General features: G+C 43.2%; 1 protein-coding gene across 1 annotated transcript in view; it reads left to right on the top strand.

The window, feature by feature from the left end:
- Nucleotides 1–17,943, top strand: part of LOC147309166 (uncharacterized) — a 96,756-nt gene that overhangs the window by 7,189 nt on the left and 71,624 nt on the right. The gene's annotated exons all lie outside the window — the stretch shown is intronic.

Below are 17,943 nucleotides of genomic sequence, written 5' to 3'. Positions count from 1 at the left end.
ATGGAGCTCATTGTGCCATTTCACAGGAGCGCATTTCTTTGTATTAGTTCTGGTGGAGCATGCAACACGATATCCCAAAGTAGTGTTGGTGTGCACCATTTCTGCGAAAAGTGTGGTGCTGTTTCAGGTCATCTCATCTTTCAGTAAGCATCCCGTAAGTGTTACTGATTGACCAGAGCACATTGTTCATGTCTCCCACACTTAAACTGTAGAAATTACTGGGCATTAAATATGTTTGGAAGCTGAATAAGACCATGATTCGTATGTTCATTCATGAGAATGAACGCAATAGAGATTGCTGCTTTTGTTTTCAGTGCATGAGGGCACAGCCTTCATGTCTTGCACACTAAAGGACCTGTATGAATTACTGGGCATTAAATGTCTTTGGACCAGCATCTGCCAACCTCAGACTGACAGGCTGGTGAAGTGCCTCAGGCCTCCACGGGGTCTTCTCCCTTTGAGTTATTGATCAGTAGCAAGCCGCAGAGCATACTGGACATTATTAAAGAAAACTGCTTATAACGCTCAAGCCCAGGGAAAAATAAAATGTATTATGTTCTGGACCTGAGAGCAAAGCTACAGAAATTGAGAAAGTTATTATGGGAGGATTTGCTCTAGGCCCAGGAACAGCAGCAGCTCCTGTCCAAAGAAGGGGGCTAGGCTCAAGCTGTCATGTTACGGCTATGTGCAGGGATTGGACCCAAACGCAAACTCACTGACACAAGGAATAAACTCAAAAAACCACAGCTGTATTGGCGGGCAGGGGAAAAGGATACTAAACTAAACTAAACTGGGAAACTGATAGAACTAATGCACACGAGAAGACACTGGGAAACACACAGCATGAGGGACGACGCAACATGGAACTGAGGGGAACTGACATAAATACACAGAAGGTAATGAGGGAAGTGAAAGCACACAGGGAACACAGCTGAGGACAATTACAGTTGACAGGACGGGGAGGACACAAAACTGAAAACGCTGACACCAAGACGTGAACCTTAAACGTAACACAGGAAGTACAAAGAGACAGCCTGGAGAGAGAGAGGGAGAGAAGTCCAAAAACAAAACGTCCACAAAAAACAGTGCCTGCAGGGAGCAGTTCATAAATAATTCAGGGGGCCGACCTGGAGGACGGAAACACAGGAGTCCGACCGTGCGGACGGCAACAGGGGCGACAGGGCAGTTCTGGAGGCCGACCGTGTGGGAAGCAACGGCGGCAACGTGGAAACCGTTCTGGAGGCCTTCCACGATGGCCAGGGCATCCAGCCAGCGGCCTGGAAAGTGGCCAGTGATGCTGAGGAGATGACTGTGGAAAAGCCAGCCATGCTAGACGTGGACGAGGAAGTGACGTGGCAACCGCAGGACCAGACGGCAGCGTGGCAGCTGCAGATAGTGATATTGCAGGCCGGATGAATCCCTCAGACCCTCCAGCGAAGACAGGCGGCAGCTGAAGCGGCCCATCAGACCCTCCAGCAGGGTAGAAGACTAAACACAGAACAGAGGGCACAGAGAAACATGAGGGGCAAGGGATCAAAACCTAGGAACCATAGAATAAATCATAAATGAACTTTACATAATACAAAAATCACAAAGAACTGAAAACACTGGATCAGGAGACCCAGGACCCTGACACAAGCTATTTTCAGAGATAAGAAATATGCGGTTTGATGGAGGGAGGCGCAATATTTGTGGTACCACAAAGAGGTGTCACGGGGTGGAAAGGGACAAGTTATCTAAGTTTTTTTACTGTGCATGTTTTTGTTGTGTTTTATCTTTTTAATGTTTTAATATTGTACATTGGGTTATTTTTATGAGTTTTACTGCATGTTTTAATGGTATTTATTTGGTGACTTGTCCTGGAAAGACTCCACCCCTACCTGATAATAAACTGATCACACCTGCGAGAGATCCCAGAGAGGCCAATAAGAGGGCCTGCCAGACCACAGGAAGGAGTTCGACCGAGAGGCAAGAGAGGACCGAAGCATGAAGGCACCCATGAGTGTCACGGGAACCCACGAGAGCCTGGAGTGACACGGAGGCTTAAGAGATGAGGCCTGAGAGGCCTACGTGAGGCTTCAGGGTGAAGTCACAGAGGCGTGACACATGGCGTGACACATGAGGCCTGACATGAGGTTTGAGAGCGGCACGAAAAGAGTGACACATAAGACGGTTGGAGCTTGGCGTTCCAGGAAAGGACGATACAGCACCAGCGACTAGGGACGCGGAGCGAACAGTCGGACGGCAGTAGCAACAAGAGCCCAGCCTGTGCACTGCGGGAGAGCTGGTGCTGATTTGCAGTTTTAAAGAAGCGGCGGGCGGAGTTGAGAGCTCTGCCCACCCGGGGTAAGTCTTCGACTTATCCCCTTTTTACGAATGAAAACTGCCTGAAAAGAATAGTGACTGCCGCTCCCTCCCTTTCTCCAGCGTACCAGGACGCGGAATGCGGGGAGGAAGGCGAGGACTCCGCTGGGTTTCCTTTTTACATCACTTCGCTGGATTTCTTTAGTTCTTTGTGACTTTTATACCGTGCCGGATGCCACTGGACTTTTAATGTTGTGTTTTATTGATTTGTATTGTGTTACCCCTTGGCCAGGGTTGTTTTAATTCATTTTACATTTTTTAACTATTTAAATATAATAAATTATATTTTAATTATACAGTTTTTTAATCGTGTGCTTTCCCTTGGCGGCTCCACTGCTCTGTCCGTTTGGAGGAAGGTTTCCTTCCTTTAGAAAAAACACTGTGGAAATATAAACACCTTCATTACAGAGGCAGGAAGGTGCATCCACAAATGGATAAAAAGGCAGCCATCACATCCTATGAGCAGCCATCACATCCTATGAGCCAGTTACTGAAACTCCAAAAGTTGATTCTGTTCATCTGGACGTTACGATTTACTTACCTGGTTGATTGAGAATGCATCAAGTTCCTGAAACTGTTCAAACCCTTATTTTCAACCCATAAGAGAGGGAAGAGCACTTCAGATCTGGCCCCCTCCCAAACCTCCTCGTGTATGTCCAGTGGACCTCTGACATTGTCTTTTCCTGAGCTTTTTTTTACAAACTTCCTCAACATTGATTTCAGGGTTTTGTTAAACCTCTCATGAAGTGCATCAGTTAGCGTATGGTAGAGACTTGTTTTGGCTCCAGTAAGTTCCCAAGATTTATAGATTTCCTTCAACAGGTTGGAAGTGAAGTTTGATCCTTGGTCTGTCGGGATTTCTTTTGGAATACCCACCCTTGTAAACATCTGTATCAGATAATTATCAATTTAGCAGGCTTTAACAGCTCTGCCTGCCCACAAGAATGACATACTAAAGGGCATTTAAATGGTCTCAGTTTAAATGGTCTAACATTGTTACTGCTAGTGATTGGAAAACTTTGCTTAGGGCCTTTAGTTCTATTTCCATTCCCACCCCCTGACTTACCCACCATCACAGAGACTGAACTGGGTTTTCCTGTCATGTACCCTTTTTTTTGGGCATCAGGCTGCAGCTGTGCACTACTTTGAACAGTTTGTTTGTGGGGCTCACGAGCATTCCAGCATCACCTGCTGCACCTCCCAACAGTGGCTGATGCTCCCAGCGTTCCGACTGGACTTCCTGCTGAAATTGACTGAACTGGTGGTGCATTTTCGGCCACTGTTTATCTGGCATTGAATGTCAGACGAACGGTGCTCTAGGCCCAGGAACATCACTGGCCTGATGCAGCATGCTACATTGTTTGTCCCAGGTGGTTGTGGTGATATACTGCAAGATGCTGTAGATGCAGCAGCAGCAACAGTTGCAGGACACACTGGCTGGCACCTTCATTAATATCACACTCAACTAGCTGTTTTATCTTCCCATTACACTGATGGGTGGACAGTTCTCAGGTGCCTGTTTTCTTGCAGACTCTACACTCTGCCTATGTATTGTCAGTAAAATTGAAATGGTTCCAGATTTAGCTTCTTTTCTTGATGTCACTGATTTTCTTTACTATACCTTTCTAATGTGTTGTCTCTTGTTGTTGCCCCTGGCTCTCATTCTCTCTCTTACTCCTGCTCTGTTTGTGTACTACTGCAAGTGTAACTACCACCCTTCCCCCCTCTGCTCAGCACAAGCACCAAGACTCACGTGTTGTGTGAGAGAGGGGCTGAGAGAGAAAAAACACAGCCGGCTCCTGTCGTTCGCTTTTGTTCGTGACCGACACATCACTAGTTAGTATCTTCCATCCATCCATCCATCCATTCGCTTCCGCTTATCCTTTTCAGGGTCGCGGGGGGCGCTGGAGCCTATCCCAGCTGTCATAGGGCGAGAGGCGGGGTACACCCTGGACAGGTCGCCAGTCTGTCGCAGGGCCAACACACAGGGACAGACAACCATTCGTGCTCACATTCACTCCTAATGGCAATTTGGATTTTCCAATTAACCTATCCCCACAAGCTGCATGTCTTTGGACGGTGGGCAGCACGGTGGCACGGTGGTTAGCACTGTTGCTGCACAGCAAGAAGGTCCTGAGTTCAATTCCACCATCAGGCCGGGGTCTTTCTGTGTGGAGTTTGCATGTTCTCCCCGTGTTTGCGTGGGTTCACTCCGGGTACTCCGGCTTCCTCCCACCGTCCAAAGACATGCAGCTTGTGGGGATAGTTAGTATCTTGGCCAAGGATATTTGGCATGTAAACTGGAGCAGTCAGGCATCCAACCTTCTAATTAGCAAATGACCTGCTCTACCTCCTGAGCTACACCCATCCCAGTGGGATGGCTTTGTCTAAAGACAGAACAATTCAATTCAAATAAGTTTTAGTTACATAGAACCAATTCACAACAGCCTCGAGGTGCTTTATGTTGTAAGGTAAAGACTAATGAGCAAACACCTGAAGACGGTTGCTGTTAAAAACCTAAAAAGGAAAAGTTGAAATCTAAGGGTTCCAGAGATTTGGATCTGAAAAATAATTTGTTTATTTTAGTGCTGTCAATAGATTAAAAAATTGACTAATGAATCTCACAATTTTCTGTAATTAATCGCGATTAATTGCAATTACTTGATCAATAGCCTGGTTGCAATTACATTTTTCAATGTTATATTTAACCTTGTAACAGACATTTATGCAATATAATGAAATAAATGCAGAATAAACACAAAGAATGTATGCTTAAATTCAAAGAGACTTTGAATAGTTTTCAATCTTTTAGCACAGGTTCTCTCCTGTGAAATACAACTTTAAAAAAAAAATCCCCTGTATACTAGAACAGTATACATACATACATTCTATACTATATAATATATATTAGTGCTGTCAAATAATTAAAATATTTAATCGGTTACAGTGGATTAATTTTGATTAATCATGATTAAATATCATTAATTTTTTATTCTATATTAATTGCATTTCATTTTGCATGACCAAACATACTTGAGAAAAAAGGGAAAATATACGCACTTAACATGTTTATTGAACATCTTGCGCGTCCATGTTAACAAAAAACTCTGGATACATTTATCCACTCTCTCTGCCACTCTTGGGGAGGCACTTTAAACGAGGAACCAAAGCTATGTAGGCGCAACGATATTAATAGGTCTGCAGTTTGTTGTAATGCACTTCTCAATTGTGTCTGTCAATATTTCCGACGTAGCCTTACTGAGTCCCCGATGCTCCGTGAGTGGTTTGTCACAAGCTGGGTGACGCATTGGCCAAAGTGCTAGCAGCATACGTCAATGTGATATTTTAAGCTGGAAGTGCTTCAGTGAAAAGAAAATTCCTTCTTGCACAATGTGCATAATACTTTATGTCGGTCAACTGTTCCATCTTGTTATTTTTTCAATACTCAAATTTCCCATCAAGGGCCAATGTGCGTTTATCATCTTCCATATTGAAATGATTGGTGCAGCTGCCCATCACTACCAGATCAATTGCCCATTTGCACATGTGCAATGGTAACTCTACTTGAACAAACTGCCCGAAATGCGTTGACAGAAAAAATTCAGGGATTTTGAGTTATTCTGCACTTCAGATGCATTAATTGCATTAAAATTTTTAATCGCATTGACTGTGATGGCAGATTCATTTGCATTAACACGGTAATTTTGACCAGTTTATTTCTGAGTTCTGATTTGTTCAATTATATTTGAAGCTCTGAATATAAGGCTTGTATACAAAATGCTTTTAATTCACTGAGAGTCAGATGGCATTGATCAAATGCAAGGAAAATCAGAGCTGGGGTGGGAATGAGGTGGGGTTTTCTACATAAAAGATCACTGCTTCCCAACAGCACAAGCTGTTTGTCCTGTATAAAGTACAACGTAAATGTCTCTTCATGCTGATGGTGTAATCTGAGTCTATGGTTCTTAAAGATCATGGGTTGTCACAGTTTTCTCCAGTCATTGAGCTAAGTAACTGCATGTCCAACCAAACACATGCACGCACTTTCCCAGTAGAGCAGCTTGTATCATAAGTTGTTATTATTGATAAGATATTATTGAATGTTGACTTGTTTTGAAAGGATATATAAGCCGTCATTTTAAAATCCTTCATCCTGATGGTCTAAAAGTCAGACTTGTTTGAGTAAAATTGAAAAAACTCCCTTTCCACTTCACTGTGTTTTTCTCATTGTGTTAGATGAAAGTACTCGAAGAGTGGACCAACATCAGTGTATATAACATTTTTCATTCAAACATTTAAAAAAATGCAAAACTGTCACGATTTACGGGGCAAGCCGTGTGGGATTTAAGTCCGAAACAGAAAAATTGTCCTTTTTACTCACCACAGCCAGCCGATCTGAAATCCCGGGGTCTGACTGTGGCGAGGGGCATCGACAGCGAGGGGCACTGACAGCGAGGAGCATCGACGGCGTGAGTGCCACTTCCTTTTCGAAGGCTGGACCAACGGGCCGGACAGAACATCCTCCGGCAGGCCGGGCAGCGAAGCAGTAGTGGCTGGATGAAGGTTTGGTGTGTTAAAGATGAAGTCCTGTGCGATCGGAGGAAGCAATCCCAGTAGCCATGGAAGGCTGGAAAAGAGCCGCTGTAGCCGGCTTTCAACTGCGCAGCGAAGCTCCTTCAGAGGGTGATCCAGCCACAGGTTGAGGAGAATCTCCACCGTGTAAATAATGTCATCTTGGAGCCACTCAAGTAGTTTGGGGGTCACTGCATGGTCAGTGTTCTGATTATGGGAGACCACTGTTGCCTTCATCCTCCACATCTTCTCGAGTTTCTCTTTCAGTCATTGGTATTTCTTGAGCTTCTTGTGTTCCTTCTTCCTGATGATATTCCTGTAAGCATTTCATGCATGCCCTGCCTATTAGCATCTTGCACACTCCTGTTATGTGCTGGATTGACCCAGGGTCATCTTTGCACAGCCTGCACATGGGGTCGTGTCTGGTGTGGTAGACCCTAGCTTCTATCGATCTTGGGCTTAGAGCTTCTTCTGCCATGATTAGTGCCTCTGTGCTTTCTGGCTATATTCCTGATGTACTCATGGATCTTTATCATTTCACCCTGGATTGTGGATCTGATACTTACCAGTCCTCAGCCTCCTTCTACAATTAGTGTAGAATTTCAGCGTGCTGGACTTTGTTTGAAACCCTCCCTGCATGTTAAGGAGTTTTCTGGTTTTGATCTCAGTGGCTTCTATTTCCTCCTTTATCTGATATCAGGAAGGATGTAGCATTCAGATCTTGTTCTTCCCATTCAGCTGACCCCTCAGGACTAGGACTGTCTGTAGGTAATTGGTGCAGCTTTCCTAGCGGCCTCTTCATAGCTATCCACATTGTATGCAATTGTTGCCTTCTGGTATGTAATTCCCTCTGTTCTGACTACCATCCTTCTCTTTGTTACCATCCGACTACACTTTTCCACTCTGACTGGCATTCCAAAGTCTTTGCTGTAGATCCTGGTGTGGTTCAGTGAATCGAAGTCTCGTTCCCTCCTGGCATACAGCATTCCAGATGCCTCTCATCTATCAGCAGTATACATTAACATTATTATTATGTACCCCAGAGGTTATGCCACCAAGGAATTGTTTAACTGCCTCCAGAGATTGGCCAGTCATCCCCCTTGACCCTAGACTCTGATCCCTCCTTGGAAGACATTTTGGTGGGATTAAGGACGTCCTTGTAGTATTCCTTCCACCACCTGACAATTTTCTCAGTTGAAGTCAGCGTTCCACCTGCACTATACACAGTCCTGAGTTGCCTGATGATTTGCTAGAATCTCTTCGAGGCAGTCTGAAAGTCTTTTTCCATGGCGTCTCTGAACTCCTCCCACACTCCAGTTTTTGACTCAGCATCTGCCCAAGCTGTGTTCCGCTTGTCCTGTCAATACCTATTAGCTCCCTCCAAAGTCTCACAGGCTAATCAAGCCCGATAGGATTCCTTCTTCAGCCTGGTGGCTCCCTTCACCTCTGGTGTCCACCGTTTGGTTCAGGGGTTACCACCATGACAGACACCAACCACCTTGCAGCCGCTCAGGGCAACGGAGGTGCTGAACATGGTTTGGACCAGTCCCCAGTCTCCCTCAGAATGCTGTTGTGGCCTCTGCCAGGCATTCCCAGTGCACCCTCACTATACGGTTAGGTACACCAGGTCTGTCCAGCATCCTCCCCTGCCACCTGATCCAACTCACCACCAGGTGGTGATCAGTTAACAGCTCAGTCTCTCTCTTTTCCTGAGTGACCAGAACATATGTCAGTGACCAGAACAGATCCGGGAGGCCGTTCCTCCCAATCATGCCCCTCAAGGTCTCACTGTCGTTGCCCACATGAGCACTGAAGTCTCCCAGTAGGACAACAGTGTCCCCAGGCAGAGCACCCTCAAGCACCCCACCCAGGTACTCCAAGAAGGCTGGTTCCCTGACCCGAAGGCACAGGGAATAAACGCTCTCGTCCACTATGAGAAACCCCAATGTATGTACATATTTGCATATTTTGGCATATTTTATATGTTTTGGATCATCACACTAATTTAATATTGGACAAAGACAACATTAGTTACCACAAAATGTAGTTTTTAAATGATGACTTAATTTATTATGGGATATAAGCTATCCAAACCTGCTTAACCCTGTGTGAGAAAATAAACCTAAACCTAAGACCTAGTTGTGCCACCTTTGGCAGCAAGGGTGGCAACAAACCATTTGTGATAACTGGTAAATCTTTCACATCACTGCGGAGGAATTTTTTGCCCAGTATTCATGGCTGAATTGTTTTAATTGAGCCATTTTGGTAGGGTTTCAAGCATGAATGAGCTATTTAAGGTCATGCCTGTGCATTTTTGAACCATTTAGTCTATTTGCTGGTTTTAGATCATTGTGCTGCTGAATAACCTACGCATGCTTGGGTGTCAGGACGTAATGTGCAGACATTCTTCTACAGGATCTTCTGGTAGAGAGCTGAATTCCCAGTTCTGTTATTTATGGCAATTCATTAAGGTCCTGAAGCAGCAAAACAGCATCAGACTGTCATACAACCACCACCATGTTTGATTGTTAGTATTATAACCTTTATATGAAATGCTGTGTTGTTTTACACCAGATGTAATGCAAACCTTCCAAAAGGTTGTCTCCTCGGTACACAAAATATTTTCTTGGAGATCACCAAGATGATGTTGGCAGGAGTGGTTTTTTGCCTTCGTGGTTTCCCATGGATGCCATTGTTGCCCATTCTTTTTCATGCTGTTGAATCATGAACTCTGAACCTAACTGAGGAAAGTGAAACCTGCAATTCTTCTTGGTTATGGCTTCTTTGGAGATCTCCTGGATGAGACATTGGTGTTGTCTTGGAGCAATTTTGGTAGGCTGGACACTCCTAGGTTCATCACTATTTAAAATTTTCTTCTATTTGTGGGATAATGGCTGTCACTATGGTTTGCTGTAGTCCCAAAGCATTAGATTCATTAGAACATTCCAGACTTATAGATATGTCAGCGGTAGGTGCCAGGTACTTTGAGATAGCTTAATTAATGAAATAACCATTTCAATCAAATCTGCATTTTGTATTTACTCTGATTATTTTTGTCTAATAATAAAATTTGTTTGGTATACTGAAACATTCAAGCATGATAAAAATGTGAAAAAACAAGGAATCAGGACAGAGACGAATGCTTTTTCATAGCACTGTAGATCAATACTGCTGATTAACAGAATTTTTACTTTTGTTTAAACTGCATGTGTGAAGCTGATATACGATGTTGTGCATGTGTTTTTATTTTGTAGTGCTATTATATTAAGAAAACTGAGCAAGGTGACAAATCCAAACTTGATCACATATGAATGTGTTAGTTTCATTTTTAGTTTTTACACAAAGAAAGTTCAGGTATCATAGTGTTTACATTTAAAGAAAATGTTTTTGTCCACTCACAATAAAAAAAACAAATCCTTCCAGCTATGTTAGAAAATGATTTTCCATCTAACCAGAAAAAATGTCCTTATTTCAGACAATGCTCCAGGACAGGTTTAAATGTCAAGAAGATGACGTAAATATACTCTGTATCTGTACACTACAAGAAATGGGTGAATTTAAAACTTATGCTCGTTAAGTACTGGTGTCCATTATTATTCAACGATTTTTGGCCATACAAGCAACAAAAAATAGAATCTTGCCCAAGGATATTTGACATGCAAACTAGAGCAGCCAGGGATCAAAGTTATTAAACAAGATATTTAGTTGTATATTTCTACATGGAAGCTATTGCAGTCCTTGAAATCCTTGAAAGGACTGCAATAACTGTGATAAACTGTGATTTTTACTATTTAACTGGAGATTTACGAGTTGGTTTACTGTGGTAACTCATGACAAGGTAAAAGACAAAATAAACATTGAAATGTTTTAAACATAAGTTTCCATTTCTACCACTTCTAAAAACTTATAAAACATACTTGATGACACAATACACACACTAATACGTGTTTTAATGTAACCTACGATGTGTAGATGTGATGCGTTAATGTGCGCTGGTTAATTTGCATATTTCTCCTAATACAGGACAGACTATAGAGCTGTTTGAAATATGACAATTTCATATTTGAACTATGAAGCAGCAATGTACACTGCTCAAAAATACTAAAGGAGCACTTTGAAAACACATTTTTGGTCAGACATTCACACCAGTGGCATGCAGAAGGTCATTTTGTAGGGATCTGTCAGTGCTCATCCTGTTCCTCCTTCACAAAGGAGCCGAGACCAGTCCTGCAGATAGGTTAAGGACCTTCTATGATCCTGTCCAGCTCTTCTTGAGGAACCTCCTATCTCCTATCTCTCCTCTATGGTGTTGAGACTGTTCTGGAAGACACAGCAAACCTTCTGGCAATGGCACATGTTGATGTGCCACCTTGGAGGAGTTGGACCACTGTGCAACTTCTGGAGTGTCCAGGCCAAGCTACCAATAGTGACACTGAGCCAAATGCAAAAGTACAGTCAGAAAAGACCAGAAGGGAAAAATATCAGTGTCCTCCATATGTAAAGCCTTTCCTGTTTGGGGGAGTGGAGGGGGCTGTCTTATTTCCCCCCTCTAGTGCACCTGTTGTTAATTTCATTAACACCAAAGCAGCTGATTAGTGATTAACAATCCCCCCAGCTACTTAACTGACCACATTAACATCCCACAAGTGTAAATGACTTGATGATATACTCTAATAAAAACTGTTCCTATAATTTTTGAGGAGTGTATAAACACTCCTGAATAAACATATATCCTCATGCTAGTGCACTGAACTGTTATGGTTGTCAGCTGACATTGTTTTAACCTGCCAGTCTCCTTCTGTGCTACCTGAAAGTCTGATCAAGATTACTTACAGTTGTCATGGGATAACTGAAATCATAATGAAGAAAATTGGTAAACAGAAAACAGTTCATTTTGAAATTATATATTATATAAATTATAATTATATAATTGTAATATTTTCCATCGAAACATGAAGATAAATAGGTATACCTGTACGAAGTATTTATAAGTAACAGTGAGTACAGTCAGAATCAGAGTGTTTCTTATGTTTCACCTGTGTTGTAAATCAGCTGTGCTGTCGTTGTTGGTTTTGTTTTGTTTTACAATCCTTTACCGTGCTCCGACCCGTGGCTCCTCTCTCGTACTTCTCCCGTGAATCTGCTCTCGTGAAAGACACTCTTTGCTCCCAATTCCTGACAACAAAAACACACACACGTTGACAGATAAACAATAAGCGAGGTTCAGACATGATTAATCACAGCCGTACTGATGAGGATTAACTCAATGATCCAGCGTTAACTGGAGCCTGGCTGCACTGCTAAATAGGTTGCTCTTCTGACTCAGTCAGCACAGCTGATGAGGGGTGACGAGCGGCAGGTCCGGCTACCTCCAGCACTGGACACTTCCAGATTGAGAAGTTGCATCGGCGACCAAAACATCCAGGAGCGAGAGAAAAACAAAAACACAAGGAGACACTAACAAAAAACAGCACACACGAGCACAACGGGCAGGTCGGCCACAATGGACTACCGATCCGACACAATATGTGTGTATGTCGGAGCCTGTAGATGTGAGGAGTGGATGGAAATGCCACACATCTATACTGATGGCATCATTCTCAGCAGCTATGGGAGTAGGTTGGAGTTAGGGCTGAATCAGTGACATTTAAACTCCACTAACAATCCTTGGCCTGTGTAATGCCAAAGCTTATTAAAGTCATGCAATCAAGTTACAGTGAAGATACTGGGGGGAAGTTACATGTACAAGTAAAAGATATTGTTTCATCTCAGCAAACTGTGAAAACTACAAAGAGGAGCAGAGGAGCAGCGGTTAATAGCTGCAGGCTTTGTGAAGTCTTTAAAATATACATGGAGTATTTTTAGCATCTGTCAAAAGGCGCCTGTATGTGATGGTGGACTCAAAGGCAGAGCCCGATGCAGACACAGCAGACACACAAGCTTTATTTACAGAACGTGAATGCAAGAGTAAATTCAACAAGGGACTCGTGGCTTGGTGACTAGACATGGCAAGGGTGTAATGGTCTAATGCAGTGAACTGTGAACAGAGGAGAGGTGGGTAGCGGGGAACTGTTAACTACTTATCCAGGAGTGAAGTGTGAATGGCTTAGTTTGAAGGAAGAGTCTGTGATGCTTTGGGGGGGTGGGGGGGTGACGGTCCGCGATGAGGGCTGACCTGAGTTCCAAGGGATCCTGTGAGGAGTAGTAACAAGAGGGCAGGTAGGTGCGATATTGAAACCCCATTCCGGGAGACGGCGCGTGAAGCTGGGTGGCAAATGCTGGAAGTATGATCTGATGTCTAAGCTTAACTGAGGAGTGGAGCAGTTTCATGACCAGAGAGCTGTAGCACAAAGAAAAGAAAGTAATGGGCTGAGTACTGGCATAACCTGTGATACACGGGATGAATCTTTAGAGATGTAGGGAGTTTGAGTTTGACAGCGGATGGTGAGATTTTTACAGTCGAGGCGTGGGGCAGACCGAGTGAAGTGAGTGAGTGGACCCAGGAGCAGACAGAGGCGAGGAGACTGAACTTCAGTTACAAACCAAAAACGAGCCTTTATTGTGGCTGACATGAATACTACTCAAATGGAAGCAAACATGGGTAAGAGCTAACTGAAAACCTACACTGGGAAAAACTAAGATAATTGAGCAAACACAGAAATACACATGAGGTGATCAGGAGAAGTGGCGACACATGAGGACACAGCTGACTCGAATAAAACATAATGACAACACATCGGAGAGTAACACCGGACACACTAATATGAGACACAGACCTTCAAAGTAAAACAGGAAACATGACAGGCACTGAACTAAACCTAAGAACAAACTCAGAATAACACTGAAACGTAGGACTATCATATTCAAAACAGGACAACTAAAGAATCTCAAAATAAACCATAATACAGAAAAATACCAAAATACAAGAAACTGAAAATGCTAGGTCAAAGTGACCCAGAACTGTGGCAGAGATGATGGTGTCGATATCATAGGGCCCAATGAACCATCTTGCACCATGGTTCAGTTTACGGGAGTTTGACTTGAGAGGAATAGCCATACCTTCTTTCCAGGGGTGTACTGGGGTGCTGGTGTCCAAAGCTGATCCGAGTAGTGGTGCTGGTGGTTGACAGCTTTATGCAAGGCTTCCAGAGTTCTGACCGAAACGTTGCGCCAGTCCCGGAGGTGGTGCTGGAGTGAAGGATTTGTGATGTCAGCCTCCTCCTTTGGAAGCAAGCTGAGTGACGCTTCAAATAGAGACCGGCGGATGATGAGGTGTGTGCATTGTGCGCCTACTCTACCGACGGGAGATTTGAGGTACAGGTGGACAGGTTGTGAGTGATGACACAGTGGAGAGTGGATTCCAACTCCTGATTCAGCCGTTCTGTCTGGCTGTTGGTCTTTGGGTGGTAACTGGAGCTGAGGTTGACTTGGGCCCCTAGAACAGAAAGATTTCTAAACCTATGAGGTGAACTGGGGGCCTCTGTCCGAGGTGATCTCCGAGGTGATTCCATGAGGTTTGAAGATGTGATATACCACAAGCTTCACTGTTTCTGTGGCTGTGGGGCGTTTGTCCAGGCCAATGAAGTGTGCTGCCTTAGAGAATCTGTCAAGTACAGAAGGGATTACTGATTTTCCTGTGGAGACAGGTAAGTCAGTGACAAAAACGAGAGAAATATGGGAACAGGGGTGTGATAAACCACGGCATGTTTATGCTTTTAAGCATCTCTGTATTAACACGGTAGCTTGTTCACACGACTAGGCTGCAGCATTCCAACTGCCAGCCACACACCAACAACAACAACAACATGACAGGACCCTACACCACTCTTAAGCTGGTGAGGCATGATTGCGATGCCGCGCAGGTGCGTCCGCCTTCCCAGCCGCGGCACCACCGCCTACGTCCTGCCACAATAGCCAAGAAGGTATGGATAGAGGCTGAAGCAGGCCCAATGGCTTCTGAGTTTTGGTCTTGCTGCCAGCACAGACCAGCACTAGTCCTGCACATCCTTCTCTGTCATTCCCCACCAGAAGTGACGCTTCAGCAGAGGGATGGTCCGACCTACCTCATGATGACATGAAAACCTGTAGGCCCAGCTTAGTACCAAAGCTAATGCTTCTGAGGGGACATGTCGCCAGCCCAGGGGCCCAGTTCCTGGATCTGGCAGAGCCTGCCGAATCATTTCCTCAATCCCCCAAGAGATGAGGCCCACGCGGCAGAAGGCAGGTAGCACAGTTGACAGCTCTGAGGGATCTGCGTCAGGGGCGTACTAGTGGAACAAGGCATCTGCCTTGGTGTTCTTGGACTCTGGATGGAAGGACATAGCAAACTTGAAACAGTCAAAGAATAAGGACCACAAGGCCTGGTGGGCATCCAGGCGTTTAACTGTCTTGAGGTAAGTGAGGTTCTTATTGTCAGTGAATGGAAGTTCAGCCCGCTCTAGCAGATGATGCCACTCTTCTAAGGCCAGTTTTATAGTTAACAGTTCTGTCTCCTACATTACAATTTTGCTCCGCGGGGGAGAGACAGCATGAAAACAATGCACAGGGTTGTAGCTCGGGGTCCAGAGTGATGCAAAAGCATCGCTCCGACTCCAACATCAGACACATCAACAACAAATGATTTAGTGGTGACAGGATGAATCTGAACAGGAGCTGAGGGGAACAGATGTTTGAGCTTTTTGAAAGCTGATTCAGCTTCAGGTCTCCAGTGGAAGAGTTTTTTGGTGGAGGTGAAAGTGGTGAGTGGTGCAGCTACCTGGCTGTAGTTTCGTATGAAACAGCGATAAAAATTAGCAAAGCTGAGGAAGCGTTGAAGCTGTTTTCAGGAGGTGGGAAATGGTCATTCCTTGACCGCTTGGATCTTCTGTGGAGACACGAGAGCATTGAGTGGACGCTGGCGCATTTTGGCTGCTGCTGCTCTCTCTCTATACTTATTGCTTAATATAGTTAGAGAAGTTTTTTCATTCTCTGAACCTATACCTGTATTTAAATTGTCTGCTAGGTAAGGCGTTTGCATTAGTCATTTACCAACCTTAAATGCCTCAGCTTCCACAGATGACTAAACCTCTTGCATTCCTCCATTCTGAAGTTATTTCTAGCGAGGTGTCTATGAACCTGCACAGCTACTATATTTTTCAAGTCGAAGAACTTCCTTTTCCCGTTCTGCCTCCTAATATTCATCTGAACTTCACCAACTCAAAGCTGTTGGCCGCCACCTGGAATGTGTCTTCAGCAAAAATGGACGTACTATTCTTAAGACTTAAGGATATCTATCTCAGTCATATACAACATTATGAAGAAGCTATTTATCATGCTAAATCATCTTACAACACTTCTATTATTAAGTGCACTGATGAAAATACTCGTACTTTGTTTTCTATATTACATAATATTGTTAAACCTCCAGATACCTTTGCCAGACATACCCACTCTGCTGCAGTCTGTAACAAATTTATGGACTTTTTTAAATACCAAAATTGTTAATCTTCACAGTTGCCCTCTTCTTGTGGTCAATTGTTCTATTTGCATGTTTTCTCCTACTCAACTGTTATCTTCTCTATCCAGTTTTGAACTTCCTATAATAATTCAAATATCTTCTATTATTAGTAAGTAAAAGTTATCATAGCGTAAACTCAATCCACTGCCCATTTGAATAATTGTAGAGCAATTTTAAATTTGCCTTTCCTCAAATTTGCCAAAATTCACAAAAATATAGTAGCTGCACAGGTTCATAGACACCTCACTAGAAATAAATTGTATGAACAGTTTCTATTTGGTGATCATTCATTTCATAGTACAGAAATAGCTCTAGTAAAAACCACAAATGATTGTTTTGCTTGCAGCTGACTCTGGACTCATCACTATCCTCTTTCTCCTTGACCTTACAGCAGCTTTTGATACTGTCTGTCACTGCATCCTTCCTCATAGATTAACATCTTTTGGCATCAGTAACATACCACTCACCTGGTTAACCTCTTATCTCTCTGGTTTGCTTAACTACTTACTCACAGATCACCATCTGCTCCAGTTCACCTCCATATCAATTTCAAGATCCTGCTTCTTACTTTCAAAACACTTCATAACCTTGCTCCTCCATATTTATCTGATCTTCTCCATGCGTGCTCACCCCCTCATACACGCCACTCGTTTTCAGCTTCCTTTCTGTCTGTTCCACCTGCTCGCCTGAAGTCCTCCCAGACCTCAACAGTGAGGAGGCCAAACAGAGAGAATGAGGAGGAGCTTCTTCCCTCAGGCTATTCGGTCCCTGAATCAGGTGTAGGACTGGACTCTCTCTCTCATTACTATACATCAGCAACAGTTTATTCCACCTCAAACTGTTACACTGCACACTGTTTATTTGCACACTCTCAACTTGCACACTTTTATATTTTCTTAAATTTACTTTTTTTGCACGTTCTATTTTTTTAAATATTGTTTTTTACCTTCAATTTTACTGTAATTTTTTACTGTTAATTTTGGAATTTTAAATTTGTATATTATGCAAATTTCTAGTTAGTTTAGTTTCATTTCTAGTTTCGTTTTGTTTACTTTTATGTCTATGTGTAGTTTTTTTAAGGTCAGGCTTTGCACAGCAACAAGCATTTCACTTTATATTGTATTATGTATGATTGTGTATATGACAAATAAAATTTGAACTTGAATTAAGGTCTCTGCTGAATCTACTCTAGTCTTGACCTCTTGTCATATTGGTAAACAAATTTCATAGAGGCATCATAGGTCATCAGTGAAGCTAATCACAATTTAAGACTAAAAAACCTGACTGAAGTCAACAATTTATGCGCTCATATGGCGCCTTTAGCTCCATCGTATATTAGTTCAGTGAGACTGTTTGCTTATTTCTGGAAAGATTTTGAAAGGATGGAACATAAGGAAGCAGCAGGGTATAATGGATAACTATAATTTAAATATTACATTCTATTAGGACTATTAGTTGAATGAACAAAATGTGAGAAATAATAGTGTTTCAAACATTTAAAAAATTACAAG

This window comes from Aulonocara sp. 'chitande type north' Nkhata Bay, linkage group LG18 (genome assembly GCF_057382095.1).
Source record: "Aulonocara sp. 'chitande type north' Nkhata Bay isolate Kocher_YH1m ecotype deep benthic linkage group LG18, A_spYH_male_GT1.1, whole genome shotgun sequence".
NCBI classification, from domain to species: Eukaryota; Metazoa; Chordata; class Actinopteri; order Cichliformes; family Cichlidae; genus Aulonocara; species Aulonocara sp. 'chitande type north' Nkhata Bay.
This window is presented reverse-complemented; position numbering and strand designations above follow the sequence as displayed.